Raw genomic sequence first — 21,344 nt, 5'->3', positions numbered from 1 at the left:
ATACTAGATCGATAGATGATGTTATGCGGGTACCTACTGACTCTCGTGCATGGAAGCACATAGAGAAAAGTTGGCCTACATTTAAGAACAAGCCTCGATGTATCTGCTTTGCTCTAGCAATGGACGGAGTAAACCCATTCGGATTACGGAGTTCGTCATGGAGCATGTGGCCTATTTGTCTGGTTAATTATAATCTTCCACCATGGCTCGCTATCAAGAAGGGCCATCTTTGACCATCCAAGGAAAGTACAAAGCAAAGAGTGCAACGGATCGACAAACAAAGGGTCACTTTCGACAGTGGTGTTAGGGAAAGCTTCGTCCAAGAAAGTAGGAGTAGTGACAGGGATGAGAATATAGAGACTAGATAGCTTGAATACTTTGGCTACATCCAAGACATCTTGAAGATTAGCTTTAGAAAGTTTGATATGTTTATCAAGTGGTTCAAAGTTATTACCAGTGGCCCTAATGCAACTGTGCGCAAAGACACTTGAGTGGATTGATTCAAGTGAACTCTAGGTGGGTGTGGACAGATGTGCGGGATACATTCGTACTTTCGCAGCATTGTGAACAAGTGTACTCATACACGATCCACTATGGACAGAAAATGATGAGAATGATCTGTCTAAACCCTGCTGGCTCTATGTCATTCAAGTTGATCCACGTAGCAAGCAAGTGTGTGAAGGATTGGATGTTGAGCTCGAAGAGGTGATTCATGAACAAAGCGCAACACCGACTCCAACTTTAAGTTTAGATTTTGAGGTGGATGTTAGCATTGAGCAATTGTCTAGACCTAGAGATGAGGTGTCAAATAGTGAAGCTGATGCGGAGAGCGACGAAGAAGTAGAGTTCGATGATGAAGATGCAGAAGTACAGATTGAGATAGACATCTTTGGTGCATCAGATCTCATAGAGGATGAGAGATTAACTAATGACTTTTGCTAGGAAATCCTTTGTAAAGCTCTTTTTATTAGTCTACAATACACTTTAGATGTTGTCATTTGTGTAGCAGTTTTGTTGATTAGTTATTTGTATTGATTAAGCATTTCTGATGTAAATTAATGTATTTTGTGGGTGTTGTTTGTGTATGATTATCCATGGACGATGACGATGAGCCATACTCTCCTAGTTTTAGCTTTCCTATCACTCCGACTGGCATGTCACCCGAGCAAATGGGCTTGTTTTTGTCTCAATTCACACTAGAGCAGATCGCGATGGCATAGCACCTTTGGGGTATAGGTCCCTTTAGACCTACTACGGCTGACCCTACGCCTGGGACTAGTGTGATCCCTACACTGAGCGGCCCCACACCTCAGTCTAGTGTAATCCCTACACCGAGCGGCCCCACACCTCAATCTAGAGAGATGCAGCCAGAGCACGTTTGTAGTCTGCTGGAGCGTCACATCTTGGGAGTGGAGGCTACGATACGCTCGACATGAGTTTGTAAGTATTATACGTATGCTTTAAATTATTAATAATATATATGTTATTTGAAGATTTATCTAATGATTAAACCATAATTTTGTAGGAAGTTGCCGTGAATCGCCTTCCGACACGCCAAGAGGAGAAGTATGGGTACAAGCATGGACTTGTGGACCTTTTGACCCAGTTGCAAGAGGAGGGAGAGGACGTCGATTGGGAGGCATTACCATGAGGGTCTTCTCACTCAGTGATTGTTTGCATATGTACAGTTTTGCAGTGCTTATGTTTATGGTATGGCAAAGATGGTATGGTTAAGGTTTGACAATCAACTTAAGATTATGGTTTTGCTATGATGGTATGACAATCATCTGATGGTTATGGTTATGGTTATGGTTGTGCAATGATGGTATGGCAATCAGGTGATGGTTATGGTTTTGCTATGATGGTATAGCAATCATGTGATGGTTATGGTTATGGTTATGGTTGTGCAATGGCATGGCTGTTATGGTTATTGTATGACAAGAAAGTTATGGTAATGGTTATGATATGGAAAACAGGTTATGTTTATGGTTTTACAGTTTTCGACTCATGTTTTAATTATGTTAACAAGCTATGTTATTCTTACAATTTTGCTAATTGCCATACGCTCGCTCTTTAGCGTCAACTTGTAGGTGGAGTGCGGTTGCTTGTGCACTCTTCCTTTGGGCACTACATGCAGTATTAGTTCCCAGCTCTCTCTGCCCAAAAAAAATTACAGGTTTTGGTCGTCGGTACAGGTGACGGTATCACCGTCGGTAGTAGCAATGGTATGAGCGTGGAAATTTAGTATATAAATATCGGTGCTTATTACATTGCATATTTCGACGCCTATTTAAAGGTGTATTCTGACGCCCGCTATATCGATGGTCATACCAACACTACGATACCGGCGTCTCTTTCGAGGCTTATTTCAACGCTTTTTAGTTTAAAAAATAACGCTATTTTGTCGGTACTTGCACAGATTTCTGCCGACGTCTTGTAGTGGGAGTATGACTTTCTAAGAGTGAGAGAGATAGATTTGGTTAAGAAGGAGATGAAATTAGAGATATATGTTGGATTAGAGATGAAAAAGAAAACAATAAGAAACCAACAAAATATCAAATTAAAACACATCTTACTTGACAAACTCTTTGAGAGTTATTCACCATTATGATGGAGAGAGACAAAGAAGGAAGACTTCAGCTTTGATTTGATGCACCAAGTTCAAGACCTTCTTTGATTAGAGTTGATCTTCCAAGGATAGCTTACAAGATTGGCTAGTCTTCCTCTAGGAGCAAGTGTAGGCTAAGTACACTTTTCAAGAATAGCCTACAATCCTCTCACTCCCTCATGAATAGTTTTCAAGGAAGAAGAGGTCCCCTTTTATAGGTGAAGGGAACCCCCAAGGGTTACATAAGAAAGAGAAGAGCTAGTGTGAATAGGAACTGGCAAAGTTTGAAATGAGCTGTCCCTACGTGATGTGGGCAGATTGGGGTCCACCATTTTGATTATATCTCCTCAATCGTTGCTCCAAATAAAGAAATAAAAATAAGAGAGAAAAATTCAGCTCAGTAGCTACAACTCCCAATTTATATACATTTTCCAATTTGGATTGGAACCTTGTGTAAAAAATTCACCAAAATAGGGTATCTTTCTGGCAGCAAAAGTCTTCTTATAGTCCCCTTAGCTTAGACTTCCACTTGATTCCAATGGACACCTCATGCAATATGAAAGCATGACATTTCTCCTTGACAAAGGTTTGTAAGCATCTTCTTAATAATGCGTTAAAATGAGTACACCTTTGAAAATCATGCAAGCTAGTGTCCCACTAGGATTTGATTCCTTCCTAGTCGCTATTAAAAAGAAATATAAGAAAAATATGAAAATACATAGAATATATATGTATTGGAAGTTACCCTAGATATATGATCTATCTAGGGTGTGAGATGATAATGAAATAGTAGAAAGAAAGAACCAATGCTTTTTTCCCTAACTTAAAGAGGTGGAGCTATTGACGCTTTTTTCATAGTAGTTTCTAATGGTAAAGTAAGAATATGTTGCCCTTGAGATGAATAATAGGATGAGATAGAAAGCTTATAATTATAATTAGATATGCATATGTACATTATGAAAAATATACTTCATAAAGTGTTGGAAAGTTGCAGGAGCATTTGTCAGGCCAAATGGCATGACTCTAAAAGCATAACAACCCCAAGGAGTGATGAAGGTTGTTTTCAACGATCCTCCAATACGGTACCTATTTGAAAGTAGCCTGAATAGCTATCGCAACCAGCTACCTCATTTAGTATCTCATCCTGAAATGGGAGGGAAAAATGATCTCTTTTTGTTGCCTCATTTAGTGGAAGGTAATCCACACACACCCTCCACTTGATGTTCTTCTTGGGAGTGACAACAACGGGAGAGACCCATTGCTGCTAAAAGCTTACTTACCTCCTTGAGTAGAGCCTGCTCCTTGATAACTCCTAGCCTTCGTAGCTTCTGAGCTTTAGGTGTGGCCTCAGACTTTAACTCAATCTTGTGTTGAACAACATCTACCCCACGCACATCTATGTAGTCTTTAGCAAAAAGCCTAGGAAGCTTCCTTAGCACACATTTGAACTCATCTCTTTCTTCCTTTGTAAGTGTTGTTGATAGCATACCTTCTATCATTCCTTCATCTTCCACACCTTGGTTCTCATGGGAACCTACCTCCTCCAAACCTTGACAAGAGGTCTTTTGGTTATTTGGATTAAACCTCACCCCCATGACTTCAATGGAAGACTCCTCTTCCGTAATGCTGCCGCTACTTTCTTCTTCTGAAGTGCTATCGGGCCAGTCTTCCTCCGTCTCACTTTGCAATGATTCTTCATGGAGCTTCTCTTGATGTTGCTCCTTCATGTCAAAGACAACCTTCTTATGATTGTCATTCCTACAGATCAACTTTCCACTTTCCCAATCCTACAAAGCTTGCATTTTCATTAGCCATGGTCTTCCTAGGATAAATGGATAGCCACTTCCCTTGGTTGACATAACATAAAAATCCACTACCTTGTTAATGCCAAAGGCCTCCACAAAAACATTTTCACAATTGCCTACACACCTAGCCTTGATATTGTTTGACATCTTGACTTTGATTTCAGGTGTCTCATGGATGTGCATGCCTAGCCTTTGCATGAGTCCCTCTATCATGATGCAAATTTGTGCACCCCCATCCACTAGACCTTGCCTAACCAATCTTCCTTTGATGTAACAATCTAGCACATGTGTAATATTCTCATTCATTTCAGCTTGTGCAATTTTTACAACATGCACACTCTCTTTTACCTTTCTCCAAGTGCTAATTGCCTTTGTTAATCCCTCCTAACTGTGGACATAATGCAAGAAACTGAGGCCATGAGATATCAGGACCCTTACCTCTCATGTCTTCCAACAAGTTGTAAGGAGCCATACCATGTCCAAGTGGGAAGTCTTGGAGGTTGATATGACGTTGGGAACGGGATGGAAACACACAGAATGCCTCTATAATCACCCGACACACACTCTTGGGATAAGACACACACACAAACACACTATGGGGCACCACTTGGCTTACAAAACCCACTTGACCGAGACATGGAACACACCGATGGAGTGAGAGGAAAGAATCTATCCATTTGCCCACTCAACACAGACACACACACACACACAAATCAACTCAAAGGAGGAATATTTTTGCTGCGTAGATATAATTGAGCTTGGGCCGACACCAATGGGGCAAGTAGCTCACACCATATGGATGAAATATACCAGATACAATCATAAATTTAAGCAGAGGCTTCGCTCATAAGAGAAACTTACACATCAAAAACAACCACAAAATAGTGAGGAATTTGGAAAAATGGACAGTGCCATTGCATCTCGAACGGCCCAAAACCCCAGTCTACAATATCAAAGTGCTCAAATTCGAACTCGAATGAGCAGTTTATAGCCAAAACAGGCTCCAATGCAAAAATAGCAAAAACTAAGTTGTGGCTGTTCATTCTCTTCTCTCCATGTTTCACTGGGTTTTTTCTCAGGTTTTTTAGTATCCACACTTCACTGTATCCCTTGGGCACCTTTAGCCTTTTGATTGACCTCAAACGGACCCCAAACATGCCAAAAAATGGTCACGCGTTGCATTTTTGTTACCCTTCTACATCCATCCGTACACCTGGCACTCAACTTTTCTCAATAATGCATTCCGTAATCACATGAAGTAGCCCCCAAGTATAGTTCTCATGATGACCTTTTTTCATAATTCATCACAAGAAAACACTCCCATTGTGTCCTCACTTATCCACGTGCAAGTCTTGATCCCATTCGACCTCCTCACGCCATTGGATGCCACTTGACTCACTTGCTTACCTCATGGCATTGGCCCGTTGATAGCTTCCTTGAGAAGTTTTATGCTCTACCAACTCCTCATTATTATAGAAAAACACACTAATATTGTGGTGACAATGAATATCGATGTACTATGTACACGCTGTCCTACCTGTACACATGTGGGCCCCATGTAACCACCTGGCTCTGGAAAATGGGCCATCCATTATTTGATGCACCATGCATGTGTATGTACATATGCAAAATCACTTCTTCCAAATAACTCCCAACATAATTTGCCCATCCCCTAGCCTGCTAGATCATTCATGATCACCACCAGCAATGAAAAGAGATATGAGACTCGTTGCGTCACAAGTCTCCTCATCCCTCACAGACATTACTTGTTATGCAGACAGCTCATCCCTAACTACCTTGAAAGGGCCTTCCCACTTAACTTGAAACTTCTTTTGGAATGTCTTGTCCATCTTACTATTGTAGTGCAAAACCAAGTCATGTTTCTTCATACCCTTACTTTTGACTTTTTCATTTATCTTTGTAAAGCCTTATCTTGCATCTGTCCATAATGTTCCAATGTGCTCATTCTATCCAATTAAACCTCTTGTAATTGTAAGAGCCTCTCTTTGAATGCATCACTGGACTACCCAAGCAACTTCTCTAACATCTTGACCGCAGGCAGCTCTACTTCCACAGGCAAATATAGTGCTTCCTTTCCATATACCAAATGAAATGGAGTAAACCCTGTACCTGTCTTCACCGAAGTACGATAAGCCCATAATGCACTAGGCAATTCCAAATCCCAATTCTTTCCATGGTGCTCTATCACTTTCGAAAGGATTTGTACCAATTCACCATTGAATCTTTCACTTAAGCTATTGCATTGTGGATAATAAGGAGTGGTATACTGGTGCATGCCTAATCTTCATCTTTGCGCATAAAATGTCTATTAGTTTAGCTCTAAATCCTGGCCCCTTATCTGAAATTAGCTCCAGTGGCACCCTAAACTTGCAACATATTTCATCATACACAAATTTTGCCACATCCTTTGCAGTGATTTGTTTTATTGCTGTAGCCTCTGTCCATCTAGAAAGATAGTCCACTGCAGTCAAATTATAGCTTTTTCTCCTGCTTGTGATAGGTAATGGGCCTATTGCATCAATCCCCCACTTTTCAAACACATCAAATGCCATAATAGTTTTTCGTAGCTCTAGCTTCAACACCCTCTTCCTAAATGCTTGACATCGATTGTTGCAAGACCTACACTAATGGTGAACATCCTTGTGCAAACTAGGCCATGCATACCCCTCTTGCAAGATCTTTTGCAAGCTGATCTTTAGAGAAAAATGTCCGCCACATGCGCCTTCATGATTCTCTTTCAACACTCTATGCTCCTTCTGCCAAGGTACACGTCTCAACACTAGATCAGTCCCTTTCATGTACAACACATCACCAATCAATTTATACTTGGATGCTCTACGCACAAAAGTATACTTCTTAGACTTTTAAATGTCCTTCGGAATGATTCATGTTAACAAAAACTACTCTTCTTGAGCCAAACTTTCCCGGCCATGATAAAGAGGTAAATTGGTCCTTAACACAAATAGCTCCCAAATCATGCTTTGAGCTGCTTCATGTGCCTCTCCATTTAGAGCACGTTCAATGTGTCTGATGCTCCATGCTTTGAACTTTTTTAACAGGCCTTTAATTCTGAAACGCATTTCCTTCAATGAGGTGTTCTTGCTCTTCCACACACCCAACACTTGCTTCACAACTAACAAGGCATGACCTTTTATGCTCAACCTTCTAATCCCATGCTTCAAACAAATGTGTAACCCGGCTTCCAACGTAGCATATTCAACCTCATTGTTACTATGCGCATCCAATTTGAACCCTCTCTTGCATACTAGCTTCCCCTCTGGATTGTAAAGTGCTATACCCCCTTTTTGTATGAGCCATCAAAGAACAACACATGTGCATTGCTGATCTGTGACACTTCTTCAAATACCCGTTTCACCACCTCTTCCTTAACAAGAAGGGGATTCTCCTTGTAAAGCAAGAAATCAACTAGGGTAGTTCTTGTACTGTCTTCCACTAAAAAAGAGAACTCAAACTCTTGCAGCTCAATAACCCATTTCTTGACCACATTTGACATGTTGGTGACATTAATTAACTGTGGCAAAAAGGCATAACTCGTTAAGAAAACAAAAGGTTGTGGTAGCAAGTAATGGCGAAATCATCGACAGGCAAATATTACACTGGCCGACACTAGCTCTACTTCCAACAATTTTCTTTCTGCTACCAACTTCACTCAGCTTTCACAATACATTGGCCTCATATAATGGCTGCCCTTCCCCTTTTGCAATAGCACGGCTCCAATGGCATCATCCCCTACTGATGGATTTACATAAAACACTTGCTCCCAGTCAGGAGACTGCATGGCTGACAGTCCCCCTAACACCTCTTTCACCTCTTGAAACACTTCTTCACACTTGTCATCTTATTGCAATGGATCATGCTTGGCCACCTGTTGTAATGGATAAAAGGAGTTGTGAAGACAATGGAATAAATCGCGCCATGTACTTCACTTTGTGTATAAAGTTTGCCAATTGCTTTGTACTCTTAGGTGATGGAAGAATAATAATAGACTTAACCTTGTCTAGATCAGCCTCAATGCCATTTTCTGACACCATATGGCCCAACAACTTCACCCTTGGCTGTGCTAGATGACATTTCTTTGGATTTAGTTGTCCTCCACATTCATCATATCGAGCCAATACCATCTGCAGCTTCTCATGGTGTTCAACCCTACTGCTGTAGACACAAAAGTCGTCCATAAAATCTTTAGCACAACTACCAATGAATGGTGCCAATACCCAATTTGCTCTCTCTTGATAGAAGGATGGTCCATTTGACAACCCAAATGGAAATATCATGTAGCAATAACAACCCCATGGCGTAATGAAAGTTGTCTTTGTTCGAGCAATATTCAATTGAAAATAGCTTGAATAACCTGCCACTGAATCCAAGATCTGATCGATGAATGGAAGAGGATATGGGTTCTTCTTAGTGGCTACATTTAAGGGTTTAAAATCTACACAAATCCTCCACTTTCCATCCTTCTTTGGGCTGACTACTACTGGACTCACCCATTCTCTGGTCTCCATTGGGACTATGAACCATGCCTTCAATAACTTGTCCACCTCTTCCCGCACGGCTTCCATTTTCTATTGACCCATCCTTCTTAGCCTTTTTTGCACTATCTTAGCACCTTCCTTCAGCTCTATATGCATCTCTTCTCCTTTGAACCCTCTAATCTCTTCATATGAAGTAATGAACAAATCAGGAAAACTAGCTAGCATGTGCAAATATATCTCCTTCTCCATAACTGAGAGGTCTCCACTGATCATTTGTGTCATCAATTCCTTCTTCTTTGACAATTGAACCTTGGTTTGCATTAGCCCTTCACTTACTTCATAAGGACCTTCACCTTCATCTTCAATCTCATTTACAAATGCAACTAAACCAAATTCATGGATTTCTTTGTCCATCAAAAGACATGCAACATCAACATCCTCATCACTGATGATAGTACTAGCATTGTCCTCATCAGACACTATGAAATAGTCTTCATTACTAGACTCATCCTCATCTTCATAAAGTTCATCCAATAGTTTCCTTGTGTCCATAATATATAGCTTCTTGACACCTGTCTTTCCATAGAGGCTAATCGTACCACATCTCCAATCTTGAACAGCTCCCACTGCACATAACCATGGTTTGCCCAATATAATAGGATATGCTCCCAACCTCGCTGGCATCACATGAAAATAAACCACCACCTTTGCATCATACACCTCCACTGCTAAGCTCTATACAACACCCAAACATTTTACTTTCTGATGGTTTGCCAATATGATCAAAAGCCTGACACCCCAGTCACTGTAAGACCATCTTCTCAACGCATGTGTTATGACACATATTTGGGCTCCCATCAACATAACCTTGTCCCATATTTTTTCTTTTGTGCCACACATCTACTATTGGGCAAATGTCTGGTCGCTTATCCATCATCAACACCTTCACTTAACCTCTCTTTGGTTCTTTCTCCATTGAGTTAACCATCCTCTTCCACTGTCGCTTTAGCTTAGGCACCATCTCTATATTTCAAGCTTTGCAAGCTTCACCTTCACGTCACACATTCCCTTCACTAGCTCGTCTAGCATGAACTCATCAAACTTAGGAGCTATAAAAGTAGACTTTACCATTTTGTCAGAAGTGGAGGTGGAAGAACTTGTAGTGTTTACCACCATCTTGTCTCTTCCTCTTTGTTGTTTGGCAAGCAGTGAGACAACACCTTCAACTTCATTCTAGTCAGTCTTTAGTCCTTGCTCAATATCTTTGTCTTCAAGAAGAAGCTCCAATTTTTCTTGAAACTCTTTACCTGCAGCTTGTAAAAAAAAATGTCTTCTTTGCATCTAGTGTGGCCCAATCTGTCTTGGTGAGTTTTGCATAGTGCCACTCAAATTTCTTAAGTAGCTCTATTATTAATAGTCCTTGCTTTGGCTTTGCCTACCCATTCTAAAAATGTCCTTTTGGTCACTCTCTCAGAGTCCTCCATGAAATATTCCTCCTTTAAAGATAATTTGAGTTCTTCCCATTTTCTTCCATGTCCATCTTTAATTCCCCTAACATGTTCCCTAATTTCTGGAGCAACAACTAGCTCAAAGCTTTGAGTCATCTCACCTTGTGACACACGATGCGGCTCCATCTCCTTCACATACTCGCACAACTTGTACTTGGTTATATATTTGCCATTGAACTAATCCATTTTGTTGACAACTGCTTGTATGGCTTTGGTTGATGAAATCTCCCTTCTTTCAGTGGCATGTTGTTGTTGCATGAATATTGTTGTTGTTGACAACAACAACAATATTGTTGACAACTGCTTGTATGGCTTTGGTTGATGAAATCTCCCTTCTTTCAGTGGCATGTTGTTGTTGCATGAATATTGTTGCAAATGCTTGAAACATTTGCATTGTTGCTGGGTCAAAATGCATACCCTATTGCTCAACATGACCACCCATGGTTACCCAAAAACTCTCACCTTGTCAGATTCACGTCGAGTTCACCAAAAATATGTCAAGAAGTTTGTGATCTTGCCAGGAAAGCGTCGGGCTTTTGGCTGTGAGATTTTGTGAGAGAACTCCAAAAACTATATGAAGGAGTTATACCATAGATGCCATGAAGTCTAGGGTTTGGAAGGAAGTGCAATCAAAGAAGCCCCACTCTTTCTCTCTTGCAATCACACACGCAAAGAAAGAACACAAAGAGAATATCAAAACATCAGAAATATGAAAACATCAAGGCTATGATCGTATCGTATCATGGGTAATATGAAAGGGTTAATAGGTGAGTTAATGGCGTTCAATCTTTGCCGACCAAACAGGTACGAATTGTTCTTTGGAATTGTAATTTTGTGCTTACCATAATGTGTATGTTTTGTCTAGTGATTTGCATTAATTGTGTGTACGAATTCTCTTGGTTCATAGCAAGATAACTACACTTACGTCAAAATAAAAGTTATAGTATATAAGGGGTAGTATGATGGGATCCGATGAAAGAAGTATTTCATTGAGCCTTTCTGGGCCAAAGAGAAACACTATACGTTGCTGAAAGTATATTTTACGGGTAATCCATACATTAATTGTAATAGATCGCACAGAGTGGAAGCGATAGAAATTCACATGTGGATTATTAATCTAGGATAACTTTAGTATGTGAAAAATGTAGATATGAGAGAAGTAAAAGAAAGAGAATTTCCCTCCCAAGCCCTATTCTTGTCTGTAGGCAATAAGGATACTGCCGGGAGAGATGTAACTGCAGCGATGGCGCCGTTGTTGCTCCCTTGACCCATTTTTCCACAAAAAACCCGTTGGGGAGGGGTGGCTTTGTCCGCCCATGTGAATGCGCCCTCCCGGATCCGCTACCACATCACCACCTTGTCCGCTTGAGTGGCACCACCCAGAAACAATGCCATTCTGCCCACGAGCGCCCAACACCTCCGCGATCAATGCCTCCAACCAAAACACCGCCCAGTTGCTGCCACACGCAACGCTCTGATGATCCTCCATAGCCAAGGGAGCTCCACAAGCTTACCCTCCTCATGTGATACCCTAAAGGGCATGCGCCCCTGACCCATATACCCCACGCTTACATCTCCCTTGAGTGCATGTGGGATGGTCCTAAACGCCACATGGCCCCTGCTGAGACTTTGGACCTCCAAGGCCCCCCATTCACTTCATGGAGAAACTCACAAAACTTCCTTATTTTTCACTGCCCCTTCAAGGCTTTGCCATTTGGTGCACAACAATCCGATGATCGAGCCATAAAGCCCTCACAAAACTCACCATTGTCAACTTCAGCCCGCATGGAACTCACCGCATCTCAAGATTTTCAGGCCCACAAACCCAAGCCGCCAAAAAACTTCTCCCATCACACCACTGCCACTCATCAGAAACTTCAACTCACAATAACTTGCTGACACGGGCTGCGTTTGACATGACATCACTTTCTACCAGGTTCATACCATGCACATGACATTCCAAAACTTGGTCGAGACCCATAATCTCTCAACAGGTATGCTTTCCGATGCGGACAAGTTGGCCCATAACTGGCCCCCAATAAACATTCAACACCCTACATCTTTCTCTCTAGAGCTTCGATTGACAATCCAAGAAGACTAGCATGCTCCACAACTCTAGCTCTTCATATTTATTTGCCTATTCTAGCTCAAGACACCTGTCTTCATCTGCCCTATCCATCGGGGATCTGCAAAACTTTCCATATTTAGACAGTTGTATCTCGTACACCGTGGCTCTGTTTGACATGTCCTCTTGACCAGGCTCTAGATAATCATGAATAGTACATTCTAGAGCATCAAAGCACCTCAAGAAATTTGACCGGCCATCCTAATTGGCCCACTATGGAGTCCTTCTTGGCCTAAAATAACCACTTTAAGCATACATTTCAGTTGCACATTGCCTGCACAGGCCCTTTATACCTGCTTTAGCATTTTACCATGCACCTGTCAACATACACAACATTACATTGCACACTTTTGAGCATGGACCAAATTTTCTTGCACCATCATTTCCCACCCCCCTTGTTGAACATTTATGCTCAACCACACTCATATGTACAGAGCTTAAAAACTTCCACACCACACAAACACAATGTGCAAACCAAAACCTGCTACCATATGTACAAAAATTGGCTCCTGCTACCTGCGTCTTTTGCTCAAGCCGGTTGCCCAACCCCCTGCATTACAACATGGTTACCACTTGTGTCACGGGAACCGAATAATAGAGATCGATAGCAAAAGATAGAGAAAGAGATCTTTGTATTGATGAATCTTTGTAGAGATTTGATACAACAGAGGAGCAAAATATATGGGCGCACTCCGTTGTACGGAGCTCGAACCTCCCGACCACCCCCGAGCTTCAGTTCGCTTGCATGCAGCGTCTCACTCGCACTCGCACTCGCACTCGCACTCTCACTCTCACTCTCACTCGCACTCGCACTCGCACTCGCACTCGCAGAAGAAGAGATCGGTGAATGATCCCCAACGCACCACCTGTCGTGCTTTTATCCTTCTTTTCCTCGAAAAGCCTGCACGATTTTCGTACCAAGTATACCTGCGAGAATAATATAAGAACGTGATCGCTAAGCGATCCGTAAAGGTTAGATTTCTATCATGACACTTTACACAGATCCTGTTTCAGACATTGATTTCTGCATCGCCTACAAAATAGCCAAAAGAACATACTCGTGCAACCAATTCAACATGATAATCAAAGTAAAAAAACATAATTATATACCTTCATAATCTCAATTGCCATACTCTACCATGAAGAAACAATCCACTTCTTGGTTGATAGCAGGGAGAACTGTATGATGTTGTAGGTCTGTGTGTCCCTGTGTACATTACACTGCTGCTGCCTTCTGTTTGTTTTTATTATAACTTTTACAAACGAACTCAGAACAGAACAATCCAGGTACTCAAAACGACGGGAATAGGTCTGGTCTACAAGGCAACGCGGACAGAATTGCGAAAAACATCTCTATTCGACTGAAAACGCAACTTTTAGGTCGCGACTCATAAAACCTCTATTTTTGGGTCTCCACTACTATTACAACTTATTTTAAGCCTACCCATGCATTTTAAGCTAAAACACATAAATATAAAACATTGATATTAATAAAAATCTCAATTTTACTGTTCATAGACAGACTATCTGTTATTCATTATCTTTATCAAATCCGTTTTTAGTGTATTATTTTAAAAAAAAAGAATATATGTTCTCTCTTAATATCTCAACTCATTCGTATAAGCTCTATTTAATAGACTATTCAACAATCTTTCAAATCGTACTAACGAAAGATATGCCCTGCTACATTCTTTTCGACTTTAATAACTTCAAAGACTAGTCCTATTACATTCTCCCCTTATCAAAATTAACTCTGTCCTCAGAGTTGGTCTAAAGAGAGGAAAATTCTGTTTGCAAAACACTAAGATCAATCCATGATGCATCCTCTACTGGATAGTTCTGCCACTTAACCAAATTTTCCACAATGTCTCTATTTCTCATATGTTTAAAACGCCTATCTAGTACTAAGTCTGGTTCTACAGTCAATGGTCCGTCATCTTTCAACTTAGAGTTGTCCTCTAAAACATGATGCACATTAGGAGCATACTTTTTCAATAAACTCACATAGAATACATGATGCACTTTAACATGAGAAGGCAATTCCAATTTGTAACCTAATGAACCAATGCGCTTCAAAATTTTAAATGGACCAACAAATCGTGGAGACAATCTTCTATCATTTCCAAGAATCAAACGAGACTTCTCAGGAATAACCTTTAAAAAACCATATCACCAGTTTCATACTCCACAACACGATGTTTCTTGTCATAATACAGTTTATGTCTCTTTTGAGATTCTCTAATATTCCCCCTGATTTTGGCCAACTCGCTATCCATTTTCTCAAGCATCTCACGTGACAGTTCTACCTTATTCCTCGAATTAAGAAAATGAATAGGTGTAGGATAGTTATAGCCATACATTGCCTCAAACGGAGTCATCCTAATAGATGAATGATATGAACTGTTATATGCAAATTCAACCACCAAAGGCAGATATTCATTCCAATTAGATTGGTTTTCATTGACATACATTTGTAACATATCTTCTAGAATACGATTCACTCTCTCCGTTTCCCCATCTGTTTTTTGAGGATGAAAAGCAGTAGACATGCGTAACTGGGTACCTATAGAGTCAAAAGTCGCTCTCCAGAAATGAGAAGTGAACTTAGAATCTCTGTTAGACACTATGCTCTTGGGCATGCCATGCAAACGAAATATCTCTTTCATAAACAAGTATACAATGGTCAAAGCAGTATCAGTTATTTTCACGGGAAAGAAGTGAGCCTGTTTTGTGAGTCTATCTACCACCAGAAAGATCGAATCATACCCTCCACGAGTAGTAGGAAGTCTAATGATAAAGTCCATGGATATACACTCCCACTTCTGTAAAGGAATGTCTAAGGGTTGAAGGTCACCAAGTATCCTCTTATGTTCAATCTTAACTTGTTGACATTGAAAGCATTCACGCACATAATTCTTAACATCCAATTTCATACGCAGAAAAAGAATGAACTTTTAATCTTTTTTATGTGTCTTATTCAATCCAGGATGACCAGAAAAAGGTGAATTATGACACTTATGCAGAATTTGACTCTTAAAAAGCAGAATTTGCAGGAATAAAAGCGGTCATAATAATACAAATTTTCCTTATACAAGTGATATCATTCTCATACCTCTCACCAATATTCTCACGCAAGAATTTCAAAATAGGCATATAAAAAGAATCATTTTCAACTTCAGCATGCATATCATCAATCAAATTGGATCGCACAACAGTCAACAAATTACCCATGGGCATACGACTCAATGCATCTGCAACTTTATTTTCTTTTTCACACAAATACTTCAAATCAAATTCATACTCAGCCAGTAATTCAATCCATCTTCTTTGTCTGTTATTTAACAATGGACGAGTGAAAATATACTTCAAGTTTTGATGATTAGTACGCAATTCAAATTTTACACCAAGCAAGAGATGACGCCAATGCTTCAATGCATGAACAACAGCAAGCAATTCTAGATCATGTGTTGCATAGTTCAATTCATGTCGTCTTAATTTCCTAAACTCATATGCAACCACTCTTCCTTCTTGTGTCAAAACACAACCTAATTGTTAACCACTAGCGTCACAGGACACAACAAATGGTTTGCCCATCTCAGGAACTTTTAAAACATAATTTTCCGCTATTTTAGCCTTCAAGGTCTCAAAAGCAGTCTCACAGCTAGAAGTCCACACAAAACCCTTGTCTTTCTTGGTCAATTCGGTCAAAGGACTTGCTATCTTAGAGAAATCTTTAATGTGTGCTCTCTCATATTGTGCTAGACCCATAAAGCTTCTTACATCTCTTACTAACATAGTCTTAACTTTATCAAGATCAATGTGAATCCCCTCTTTAGAAATCACTCTTCCCAAATACACAATCTGATCCTTTGCAAAAGAATACTTACTTGCTTTGGCATACAATTTATGTTCACGCAAAACCTCAAATATTTTCTTTAAGTGCAATGCATGATCTTCTTCATTCGTAGAATACACAAAAATATTATCCAAGAATACCAGAATGAAGTCATCAAGATACGGGTGAAAAATATTATTCATCAAGCACATGAAAGTTGCTAGTGCATTAGTCAAACCAAAAGCAAGAGCTCTAAATTCATAATGTCCATAACGTGTACGAAAAGAAATCTTTGGAATGTCCTCAACCTTAATGCGGATTTGATGGTAGCCAGAACGAAGATCAACCTTTGAAAATATTGTGGCACCACTCAAATGACTAAGCAATTCATCTATGTGAGGAAGAGGATATTTGTTCTTAATGGTCTTTTTGTTTAATCCCCTATAGTCGATGCATAACCTATATGTACCATCCTTTTTCTTTTGGAATAACACAGGACTACCCCAAGGAGATACACTAGGTTTAATGAAACCCTTTTTCAAAAGATCATCAAGTTGTATCTTGAGCTCTTTAAGCTCATCAATATTGAACCTATATGGAAATCTGGAATAAGGTGTCGCTCCTGGATATAGATCTATGGCATGGTCTACCGCTCTAGGCGGAGGTATACCAAGAAGATCGTCCGGAACACATCCTTAACTTCATGTAAGAGATCCTCTATAAATTCTAGATTTTTCTCTTTATGTTTATCCCCAGATTCTCTTTAATCTCATTAGCAAACACAAGCAACGTCTCACACAAGCAAACACAAGCAACGTCACACTCTTATCTAAGTCACCTTATCAATTCCATTGCCAAAACTAGATTTAGAATCTCTTTCTTTCCACAAAGAGTGTGACTTATCATCATCAAATGATTAAAGATATATTTTTCTTTCTTAACAATCAATCAAAACATGATTTTCAATGATCTAATTGATACCAATGATAACATCATGCATATCAATGTTTATGTTATAGAAATCATCTTTATGATTTCGACTCTTCAAAGAAAAAAATAAAATAAAATTTCTACTAACTCTTTCGTGAAACTATTATTACCACTAGTTAAGTCCACAAGTCTTTTAACTTTTCGATTTAATTTCAAGTTTAATTTCTCAATCAATTTAGACGATAAGAAGCAATGAATACTATCCAAATCAATTAAGAAATTCAAATTTTAATCTCAACTTCTACGCATAAATTCGATCTCACAGAAGCTTTCAAAGGACGTATCAAAGACATAAAACATCACAAAGAAGGGGTAGATGACTTACCTTTATCGTACGCATCGCCAAAAGTCTCCAATTGAGCCATCTTGGTACGTATTGTCTTATCGGTCACCTTGCTCGAGCATTCGAAAGTCTGGTGGTCGTGTTCTCGATATTGAAAGTATAATCCAAATCTTTGAGTTCTTCAATCCACGCTTCTAAATCTTCGCATATCTTTCTTATGCCATCAAACTCTTTAAGCTTAGCCTTCGTTAAGAATGATTTGGTTGTCGCTTCTCCCATATCGTCATCGTTTCTTTTGGCGGTACCACAGCGCCACCACGATGATTATTGTTTCTAGGTGGATTAGCATGGTTTTCACCTTCATGTTGGCCATCAAGGTCTACATAGATATCAAGATCTCGTGCTGCTTTGCCCCACAGAGCCTCAGCACACTCTCGATTTGCAATTTTCAGATCTTCTCATAGTCGCCGAATCAGGTCTTCTTGCTCCTTCATCCTCCTCTCGTATCCTTCCATGTCCAGAATCAACCGCTTGCTCTGATACCAATTGTCACGGGAACCGAATAATAGAGATCGATAGCAAAAGATAGAGAAAGAGATCTTTGTATTGATGAATCTTTGTAGAGATTTGATACAACAGAGGAGCAAAATATATGGGCGCACTCCGTTGTACGGAGCTCGAACCTCCCGACCACCCCCGAGCTTCAGTTCGCTTGCATGCAGCGTCTCACTCGCACTCGCACTCTCACTCTCACTCTCACTCGCACTCGCACTCGCACTCGCAGAAGAAGAGATCGGTGAATGATCCCCAACGCACCACCTGTCGTGCTTTTATCCTTCTTTTCCTCGAAAAGCCTGCACGATTTTCGTACCAAGTATACCTGCGAGAATAATATAAGAACGTGATCGCTAAGCGATCCGTAAAGGTTAGATTTCTATCATGACACTTTACACAGATCCTGTTTCAGACATTGATTTCTGCATCGCCTACAAAATAGCCAAAAGAACATACTCGTGCAACCAATTCAACATGATAATCAAAGTAAAAAAACATAATTATATACCTTCATAATCTCAATTGCCATACTCTACCATGAAGAAACAATCCACTTCTTGGTTGATAGCAGGGAGAACTGTATGATGTTGTAGGTCTGTGTGTCCCTGTGTACATTACACTGCTGCTGCCTTCTGTTTGTTTTCATTATAACTTTTACAAACGAACTCAGAACAGAACAATCCAGGTACTCAAAACGACGGGAATAGGTCTGGTCTACAAGGCAGCGCGGACAGAATTGCGAAAAACATCTCTATTCGACTGAAAACGCAACTTTTAGGTCGCAACTCATAAAACCTCTATTTTTGGGTCTCCACTACTATTACAACTTATTTTAAGCCTACCCATGCATTTTAAGCTAAAACACATAAATATAAAACATTGATATTAATAAAAATCTCAATTTTACTGTTCATAGACAGACTATCTGTTATTCATTATCTTTATCAAATCCGTTTTTAGTGTATTATTTTAAAAAAAAAGAATATATGTTCTCTCTTAATATCTCAACTCATTCGTATAAGCTCTATTTAATAGACTATTCAACAATCTTTCAAATCGTACTAACGAAAGATATGCCCTGCTACATTCTTTTCGACTTTAATAACTTCAAAGACTAGTCCTATTACAACTTGGGTCAAGCACTTGGCTTTGGTCTCATTCATCCACTTACAATAGCCACTCATAGTGTTGCATCCCCGCACACGACCAATCATCCACATAACCTTTCCGTAGTATATTTTCGTTGCTCCAAGCATCCAATGGCCAATTGCCCACCTCCAAAAGAACACCATCGAGTGCATCACCGCTCTCATCAGACATACCATCACTCAGACTAAACATACCATCCTCTCCCTCCCAACCATGTAAAGTGAGATCCTCCACAAGCAAACCATGTACCTGTTCGAGACAGCTGCACTTACCACCATATTCTTCAACCACTACACACAAATAGCCCCAAAAATCTTGAACACCACTTGAAAATCCACACCATCTGTCATAGAGCATACATGCTGTACTGGAAGCCCTTCCATCTTTGGCTCTATGCTTACTTTCTCACTTGTAAAGAACTCAATTCAAGCATCATCAAGCTCTCCCTCATCAATTGGCCCTTCACGGTCTACCAACACCACCTGTTTATTAGCTCCAAATACCTACCCTTTAAGCACCTACTCTACCATTCCATCAAGTTGTGTCAAGGAAGAGAGAAACGTATTCTCTACTACATCAACCTGATCTTGATTCATAAGCAAGGCCACCTTGCCATTCTTGACAAGGATCGTACCTGTTGCACCACCACAACATACTCCACAGCCACCTTAATCAACATGGCCATTAGCATGGCACCGGCCTGGGTCCCTCCAATGGAGCTCCACCGAACATAACGGTTTGCATTGTATCATGCTCCTCGTACCCATTCATTGCATTTCCATCCACATGCTAGAGATCAAACTTGTTATACCTTGACTGGGACGACTCGGTCTTCCAACTCGTATCAGCACCCATAGAGATTCTATCACTTGGCTCAATCTCCTCCTCTGTCCCAAATTTAGGGGTCTCCACCGGCTATATCGCCTCGACCTCGTCTGCAAACCGTACTCTTTGGCCTCTAATACATTTCAATGGAGATTCAACAGCCCACACCTTGACCTGGCAGCATATCATTTACCCGATCTGGAACCACCTATACACCCTCTACAGGTGAAGCCGCCCTAACAGGCATTCTCGACATAGGATTTCCACCTTGTATTTCTGCAACCATAAGACCCTCGATTCCTCTTCCATCGGCATCTCTCTTTGCACCAATCTTGGCTCGACTACCACCGCATCAACCTGCTTTGGCATCACGGCACTTGCCAAACCCTGTTTCACCAGTCGCTTCTTCAATATCTCTTTGATGTGCCCTTTCGCTAGAGCCACCGCTTCGTCATATGACACCGAGCCATCTATCTCCACCTTGTCTCTCACTTCTTCATGGAAGCAATCCATGAAATTTCTCAATTTTAAGAACCCAACATTTTTTGTAGCGGTCACCTTTATCAGCCATCCCCAAAGCACTTTGAACACCCATAAAAATGCTTGAAAGTCTCCTTTCAAGCTCTGTTTTAACCTATCCAACTTTCACTTCAACTCGTCCAACTGCACATCCGCTACAAATTTGCTTCAAAAAGCTGCTTCCAGTGCTTCATAATCCCCTTTTCTTCATTCGTTTGTCCATCAAACCACCGCCTCGCTTTATCACGAACCAGGAGCGAGAACACTTGCATCGTGCCTTCTTCTCTCGACAGACTGCTCTCTAGAAGAAACAATCCATATTCCTAGAGCAAAGTTTTTGCATCTTTGACCCCACTGAAAATGGAAAAGCCATTCTACGCCATCCCTAGCAATACCTGCTCTTCAAAGGTCGCACCTTTGGCATCACCAAATCCACTGCTTTGTCTTCAAACACGAGCATTAGTGCACCCCTCCATGGGGGCACGAAAAGATGGAGAAGGGGAATGGGGAACACGCTCACACATACAAAATTGCCCCTATACATCTCAAAATATCCACAACACCCCTGTCCTCTCAAAAAACATCTTCAAATAACACATTACTGTTAGCAGACCACTCCCTGCCC

This window comes from Adiantum capillus-veneris, chromosome 20, assembly GCF_014529385.1.
Source record: "Adiantum capillus-veneris isolate H3 chromosome 20, ASM1452938v2, whole genome shotgun sequence".
In the NCBI taxonomy this organism is placed as follows: Eukaryota; Viridiplantae; Streptophyta; class Polypodiopsida; order Polypodiales; family Pteridaceae; genus Adiantum; species Adiantum capillus-veneris.
This window is presented reverse-complemented; position numbering follows the sequence as displayed.